General features: G+C 44.5%; 1 non-coding gene across 1 annotated transcript; it reads right to left on the bottom strand.

The window, feature by feature from the left end:
* Nucleotides 1-5,653: 5,653 nt before the first annotated feature.
* Nucleotides 5,654-5,727, bottom strand: Trnat-ugu (transfer RNA threonine (anticodon UGU)). The gene has a single exon. It is a non-coding gene; the product is annotated as a tRNA-Thr (tRNA).
* Nucleotides 5,728-8,858: the final 3,131 nt, after the last annotated feature.

Here is an 8,858-nt window from a genome sequence, read left to right on the forward strand (position 1 = left end):
TTCTCTCGGAATTCTAAGATAATAGTGGGGAAGGAAGATCAAAGAAAGTGGTCCTTCTAAAATGGCAAGCTACAGTACACAAAAAGATGGGTTGAAAATGTTCAATACACAGTTGTCTAATATGAGAAACAGTACAACCGAGGAAGCAGCTAAAACATGTAGACTTACAATTTTGGGTAAAAATTTGATGAGCTGATTTAGTATTGCCTTGCTATGGAAGTTTCGGAAATAAGGAAGCGTCCGATCCCGCCCGTCTGCTTTGACCCATGACGTCACAAATACTGCGGAAACTACCATAAACCACGATTCCAATATGGCGCATATAAAGTCGTTACGTACACATTATGAAGACGAAAGTACATCGAAAAACAAACACACACACGTTCCACAAAAAAGCCTGATGACACTAACGAGACAAGCGCGGAAATGGGGTTTTTTGGGTGGGGACGAACTAAATATAAACAAATTTAGACAGCCACCCCCATACAGAACACGCGAAACGACGAAAAAAACCGACATCACAACCCTCCAACCCCCCCCCCCCCAAATACCACTAAACACAATATCATCTGGAATCGGACACTTCCCTTGACCTATATAGCTCAAAACCATGCCCCGATACCAATACCAACATTCACAGCCACACATTTCAATAAAACACTTCCATCGAACCCAACACACAACACACACACTAAAAATAAAAAAATAAAAACTTACCTCAAAAAAGTTCCGGCGCTACGAACTTGGTTGGCCTCCACAATCACACACAGGCACTCACACACACCTGTACTTACCCCTATACCTAATGAACTCTGAACACACTTCACGGCAAAAAGAAAACCAATCAAGCACACTCCTCTCACTCACACCAGTCCAGGCGCGTAATGGGGCCCCTTAGGGATATGGCAGGAAGAGAGGGGAAGAAAACCAATGTGCACTCCGTGTGCATAGCGGGGGGAGTCATTCCAGATGTGGAAAGGGTCCTTCCGAATGCCATGAAGGGTACAGAGTGCACCCATGTGCAGGTGGTCGCTCATGTTGGCACCAATGGTGTGTGTCGCTATGGATCGGAGGAAATCCTCTCTGGCTTCCGGCGGCTATCTGATTTGGTGAAGACTGCCAGTCTCGCTAGCGGGATGAATGCAAAGCTCACCATCTGCAGCATCGTCGACAGGGCTGACTGCGGACCTTTGGTACAGAGCCGAGTGGAGGGTCTGAATCAGAGGCTGAGACGGTTCTGCGACCGTGTGGGCTGCAGATTCCTCGACTTGTACCATAGGGTGGTGGGTTTTCGGGTTCCGCTGGATAGGTCAGGAGTCCACTACATGCAGCAAGCGGCTACACGGGTAGCAGGGGTTGTGTGGTGTGGACTGGGCGGTTTTTTTTTTAGGTTAGATGGCCTCGGGCAAGTACAGAAAGGCGACAGCCTCAAAGGGTGAGGGGCAAAGTCAGGACATGCGGGGACCAAGCAGCAATCGGTATTGTAATTGTAAACTGTCGATGCTGCATTGGTAAAGTACCGGAACTTCAAGTGCTGATAGAAAGCACCGAAGCTGAAATCGTTATAGGTACAGAAAGCTGGCTGAAGCCAGAGATAAATTCTGCCGAAATTTTTACAAAGGCACAGACGCTGTTTAGAAAGGATAGATTGCATGCAACCGGTGGTGGCGTGTTTGTCGCTGTTACTAGTAGTTTATCCTGTAGTGAAGTAGAAGTGGACAGTTCCTGTGAATTATTATGGGTGGAGGTTACACTCAACAACCGAGCTAGGTTAATAATTGGCTCCTTTTACGACTCAGCAGCATTAATGGCTGACTTCCGGAAAGCGTTCGATACAGTTCCGCACTGTCGCCTGATAAAGTAAGAGCCTACGGAATATCAGACCAGCTGTGTGGCTGGATTGAAGAGTTTTTAGCAAACAGAACACAGCATGTTGTTATCAATGGAAAGACGTCTACAGACGTTAAAGTAGCCTCTGGCGTGCCACAGAGGAGTGTTATGGGACCATTGCTTTTCACAATATATGTAAATGACCTAGTACATAGTGTCGGAAGATCCATGCGGCTTTTCGCGGATGATGCTGTAGTATACAGAGAAGTTGCAGCATTAGAAAATTGTAGCGAAATGCAGGAAGATCTGCAGCGCATAGGCACTTGGTGCAGGGAGTGGCAACTGACCCTTAACATAGACAAATGTAATGTATTGCGAATACATAGAAAGAAGGATCCTTTATTGTATGATTATATGACAGCGGAACGAACACTGGTAGCAGTTACTCCTGTAAAATATCTGGGAGTATGCGTGCGGAACGATTTGAAGTGGAATGATCATATAAAATTGTTGGTAAGGCGGGTGCCAGGTTTAGATTCATTGGGAGAGTCCTTACAAAATGTAGTCCAGCAACAAAGGAGGTGGCTTACAAAACGCTCGTTCAACCTATACTTGAGTATTGCTCATCAGTGTGGGATCCGTACCAGATCGGGTTGACGGAGATGTTTAGCAAACTCAAGTGGCAGACTCTGCAAGAGAGGCGCTCTGCATCGCGGTGTAGCTTGCTCGCCAGGTTTCAGGAGGGTGCGTTTCTGGATGAGGTATCGAATATATTGCTTCCCCATACTTATACCCCCCGAGGAGATCACCAATGTAAAATTAGAGAGATTCGAGCGCCCACGGAGGCTTTCAGACAGTCGTTCTTCCCGCGAACCATACGCGACTGGAACAGAAAAGGGAGGTAATGACTATGGCACGTAAAGTGCCCGCCGCCACATAGCGTTGGGTGGCTTGCGGAGTATAAATGTAGATGTAGGTGTAGTCTCATGCGCGGAAAAACTTTGTGGGGATCTATAACAAAAATAATAAGTCACCAGTACAATCTCGTGCATGCCAAACCTGGACTTCTCGAACCAGGAACCGCGCTGTATGGGACGCCAAATGTCTTTTCGACAGCGCCACATATAACCGTCCCTGATCCGAGACGCCGGAACTTTAGCCAAATTGATTTCTTCGCCACAAATAGAGCATTTCACAACCTCGGCAATTAAACCGAAAAGCTGCAAAAACTTGATCAGTTCCAAAGGAGTGTTCCCCATCATATCCCTCAGACACGCACTGTTAATTTTATCAGTCATATCCATTCCTGAACAAAAACAACCGATTAATTTTACTAAAATTACCACACAACATACAGCGAACGACACTAAATTAACCTTCACACAAAACCACAAGAACGTTAACCTGAACATACCACCAGAAGGCACAACACTACGACATCTAGAAATACGCTACACGCACAAACCAAACTCCGCGCCGTCATGACGTCACACACCACAACACCCTTACGTCACGAGTCAAAGCCGACGCGCGGGATCGGACGCTTCTGTCGACCCACATTCAGAAAGAAAGCCTGTAGGAATGTCTACTACAGGGCTCTTGTTTTCAGCAAACGTGACAGAAATTCTATAATCTTCTGATTGGTGCTATATTACACTTAATCTGAAACTAGATTGTGTACACTCTTATTTGATAGCAATTTCACATTTTATTTGGTACTACTATGATTATTTTTTGAAGGCTCCAATTTTGGCAGTTATTTTCAGAACTCGCATTAAGAGTAAAATATAAATGGTGATATAAAATAAGTATCCTGTGCCTTTAAAAGTTGATTTTTACTACTTTATTTTTTAAATAAATAAATTGCGGGTCTGGTTTTCGGCACTTTTCCCTCTGTACCGTATATATATAGGACACCCACAGAAAAGTTACCCAGGTCGAAAAACGCCATTTTTTAGTTTGTCACTGAAAAAATACGTGTGGAGTGCCCAACATACATGAAAACTGTAATGGAATTTACTGCCAATAACGCTTACTTTAAACTTTAAAAAAGTTTATATAATTTCAATCTAAGTTTTATATTGTCTAAGTCGACTTTCTCAAATATTGGATTTTTTGAGTTGTGTTACTGGAATTGGCGCAATGCAATATGTAGTCGGTAAACTATGAAACAGCGAAGTAAAGTTGAGGGGGGGGGGGGGGGGTCCTCCACAACTACTAACTTTACTGGTCATTCACTCAAGCATTCACAAATATCTTGTTTCCACAAATTCCACCTGAAGGAATGTGGAACGACTTAAGTTAACTCTACAAAAGCTGGTAGTGGGAACCACTGAAGTCTGCTTCTATAAAATATGAACCACAGCCAGAACTGATATTACTTAAAAACTTGAAAGACGTAACTTACCGAAATGCCCATACACAGTTTTCACCGGCAAATTTAACTCATTGAGTCCACTTCGTTTTAAAATTAAATCTTGCAGGATGACGTCACACACGACAACACCCTTACGTCACGGGTCAAAGCCGACGCGTGGGATCGGACGCTTCTGTCGACCTAGAAATTGTATACAATATCGGTACGCAACAGAACTACGACGCACCCGATGTCGCCATGCTCACCTCCAAATATTCCAATTTGCAACTGAGATTGGTCCAAATTTTCGACATAGTCTCCGAGAAAACGATTCAAAAGATCTGCTACGATGTTTTCTAAAACCATTCTCATATATCAACCACACAGCACTTCCAAAACTGACTCGCTAAATATGGGTTGGAGCAAGTTTACGGTTCATAACAACGCGCGCACGAACGCCCGGGCGACACTGCTTGCTACAGAACCTGTTATCAGGGCACGTGAACTCGTCAACACAGGACATGCGACAAAGTTTGTGGTTGGTTGGGACTTGGCGAAACTTCGACGTTAGGTTTTGTAAACACCACGATGCCACCCAACCGACCTGCTGTCCTCTGGCGAAACCTACGACAGGTCGCGACGCACACGTCAGAAGGCAAAATGCGGTTCTACACCTGTTAACTCGTAGCTGGGCACTTGCGTACTAACGAGAACTGGGAGCCGCTTTTATGGAGTCTTACTGGTTGCTTGTACCACAACGAAATACGCAACTTTGCAGTATGCGTAATAGCACAGCTTAAATTGCTGCGATAGGAGAGAAAAAGCAGGCAAATATTTGTGAACACCAAGATTAATAATTTAATTGATACTCGGTTTATTCTGCATCTACATCTGTTCTCTACAAACTACCCCCAGGCGCATGGCATATGGTACATCCCATTGTACGAGCTATTACGTTTTTTTCCTGTTCCATTCACGTATGGGGCGCGGGAAGAATGGTTTTTGAATACCTGTGTGTGTGTGTGTGTGTGTGTGTGTGTGTGTGTGTGTGTGTGTCACGTGCAGTAATTATTCTAATCTTATCCACATGATCCCTAGGTGAGTGAGGGTTGTAGTATATCCCCAGAGTAATCATTTTAAGCCGATTCTTGAAACTCTCTTGATTGACTTTCTAAAGATAAATGATAATTAGCCGGCCAGAGTGGCCGAGCGGTTCTAGGCGCTATAGTCTGGAGCCGCGCGGCCGCTACGGTCGCAGGTTCGAATCCTGCCTCGGGCATGGATGTGTATGATGTCCTTAGGTTAGTTAGGTTTAAGTAGTTCTAAGTTCTTGGGGACTGATGACCTCAGCAGTTAAGTCCCATAGTGCTCAGAGCCATTTGAACCATTTGAAAATGATAATTAATTGAAACCTCAGCTGCCGACAGGTGTTATTGACATACCTCGATGGAGACAGTTGAAAATGTGTGCCCCGACCGGGACTCGAACCCGGGATCTTCTGCTTACACGGCAGACGCTCTGTCCATCTGAGCCACCGAGGACACAGACGAATAGCGCGACTGCAAGGTCTTATCCCTTGCACTCTTCTCGGAATGGTTTACGTCTGGCTAGAAGAGTCTGACGGTTCAGTTCCTTCAGTATCTCCGTGGCACTCTCCCAAGGATTAAACAACCTGTGACCATTCGTGCTGCCCTTCTCTGTATACGTTCTATATTCCCTGTTAGTCTTATCTGGTACGAGTCCTTCCCCCCTTCCCCCCCCCCCCCCCCCTTGCAGGACCGCACACATTGCCACCCTGCCACCCCCGCCGCTCCCGCCAGTCACCATCACGCTATTAGTTCGTTTCTTTTGCCAGTCGACTCGACTGCATGGAGTAATTGTACTTTCCTAAGTAGCACGCGCGTCTGCTACAGTGTATTTCTGTCTGGCACATAGACAGCTAACATACACCTACGAGAAAAGTCGCGGCGCCGGCCGTTGTGGCCGAGCGGCTCTAGGCGCTTCACCCTGGAACAGCGCGACCGCTACGGTCGCAGGTTCGAATCCTGCCTCGGGCATGGATGTGTGTGATGTACTTACGTTAATTAGCCTTAAGTTGTTCTAAGTTCTAGGGGACTGATGCCCTCAGAAGTTAAGTCCCATAGTGCTCAGAGCCATTTGAACGAAAAGTCGCGGCCATTATAGTGACCTCTATACGTTATTCTGTCTGTCATTTCTTCGAGATAAGTCGCGAAAATGCTACTGTTTTCTGGTACAGAGAACTTTCAATACGTAGCGTTATAAATACGGACTAGTCGCCGAATAGGAAGCTAGTTTACATTCAGAAGCAGAAATATTGAGACAAGAATGAATAAGTATAAAGTCATAGTTGAAGTAAGTGCAAGTGTGAAGATTAGTCAAGAGTGAGAGTGATCAGTTCATTGTAAAGTATTAATAATAGTAATTCATAGAGACTCGTTAACAACATTTTTACTAATAATGTAACAATAGTTTCCCATACCTAACTCGTATTACGAAACTATAGACGTATATATCTCCGGTAATAGTGACATACGAGAAAATTCCTAAAAACGCATTGTTACGTAGGAATGCATTAGAAACATCGAATGCACTAGAAAGCAACGCAATCGACAATAAGAGTTCCACACACGTAAATTGCCGGATGACGTCATCATTGGAAACTCGCCCTTATATTATGCGTTGCGTCGTAAGGTACATACTGGCTAGTCGCTTTTAACAGTAGGTATTTGTTCACACTACATAAAAGTCTGGAAGCGGACATTCTGACAGCGAATGTTCTCGAAATAACCGAGCCACATAGATAAGGGAAGTAGAGCCGCTTTTTGAAAGCTACGATCGTTGCGATAACTTGGAAGTGATAAAAGTGAACAACTACGATTACTAGCTATTAACTCGGACTTCAGTCAGTGTTGTGCTTAGTGATATTAGAAATACGCGGAGGGTGACCGTGTATGTTTCAGTGCTAAGTTTACTGGCGTTGGATTTTTTAGTGAGAATAAAATGTTTATTCGAGAATTAAACTTTGCCTGTGACTTGATTATTTTTTATTACGGTAAAAGTAAAGCTACCTCAAGATATCTTTAGCGCCCCCTTCTTGAGGTTTTTCTGTATCCGCCACTGGCCATGTCACATCATTCAGATGTCGTACAGGCCCACGAGAGAGGTTCGTTGACCCCAGATGCGGTATGGAGGAACATGGGGTCATTACACGACTCTCACGGCTGTTGTGGACTACTTTTTTTTTTAGACATGGGAGCCGCTGCTACTCACTCAAGTAGTTCCTCAGTTGGTATCAAGAGGTGGGTACAACTCGTTCTAGTCCTCCCAGCGAGTAAACATTCCATGGAAGCACGGTACTTGGAACTGAACCCAGATCTTCCGCAAGAGAGTCAGACGCGATGACCCGTTTTTCATTCTTTTTTCCCTTTTTTCCCATATTCTTACTTTCGATCCATCTCTTCGTCGTTATGTCTTCAGTGGTTCTTTGAGATTGTCGCATGACACGTTTCCAATTTCTCTCGGTGATAACCTCACTCAGCTCTTGATAAAGAGAGTGGCCAAGTACTTCGAGCGAGCAAGCTGAACTACTGTGCCGGCTACAGTTAGGCTATGGAAGCGGGCTTGGAACCTAACAGCACAGCTTAAATTAATAATCGTGGTTGTCACGGATATTAAACTACTATCTTTTATAAATATATTACGAATTACGAGGTCGTCGTTAGGTTGGGACATGTTTGTACAGCTTCGTTTGCTGCGAATGTGTGATGGCTTCAACGAATACCATAGCAGAATTTTGTCACACGACATTTCACAAAATCCAAAGAAATTCTGGTCATACGTAAAGTCTGTTAATGGCACCAAAGCTAGTGTCCAGTCCATAGCGAATGAGACAGGAACTGAAATTGAGGGTAACAAAGCAAAAGCTGAAATGCTTAACTCCGATTTCACATGTTCGTTAACAGAGGAAAACCCAGAATAATTGCCCCAATTCAATCCTCGTACCACTGAAAAGATGAATGAAATAATTATTATTCTCAGTGGTGTCGACAAACAGCTGAAGTATTTAAAACTGAACAAAGCTCCAGGCACCAATGGAAACCCCGTCAGACACTATGCTGAATTTGCGGCTGACTTCTAACTATAATGTCATAGATCACCCGAACAAAAAACCGTGCCCAGTTCTTGGAAAAAGGCACGGATCACACACATCTACAAGAAGGGTAGTAGAAGCGTTCCACAAAACTACCGTATATCCTTGACATCGATTTGTTGTAGAATCTTGGAACATATTCTGAGCTCAAACATAATGAGGTATCTCGAACAGAATAACGTCCTCAATGCCAACCAGCATGGGTTTTGAAAACATCGATCATGTGAAACAACTCGCACTTTTCTCGCATGACATACTGAAATCTTTGGATCAAGGCAACCAGGTAGATGCAGTATTTTTTGGTTTCCGAAAAGCATTTGGCTCAGTACCGCAATGGGGCAGTGGCAAGGAGGGGTGGGGGGGGGGGGGGGGCTATGGAGGCTATAGCCCCCCCCCCCTCCCCATGGAGTATCATATTACACTGGATAAAATGACTTCAGAAATCAGCGAATATATTACTCCAACAGAGCCAATCATTTTTTTTAATAATTATGTAGCAAT

Source organism: Schistocerca cancellata, unplaced genomic scaffold (genome assembly GCF_023864275.1).
Source record: "Schistocerca cancellata isolate TAMUIC-IGC-003103 unplaced genomic scaffold, iqSchCanc2.1 HiC_scaffold_1140, whole genome shotgun sequence".
In the NCBI taxonomy this organism is placed as follows: Eukaryota; Metazoa; Arthropoda; class Insecta; order Orthoptera; family Acrididae; genus Schistocerca; species Schistocerca cancellata.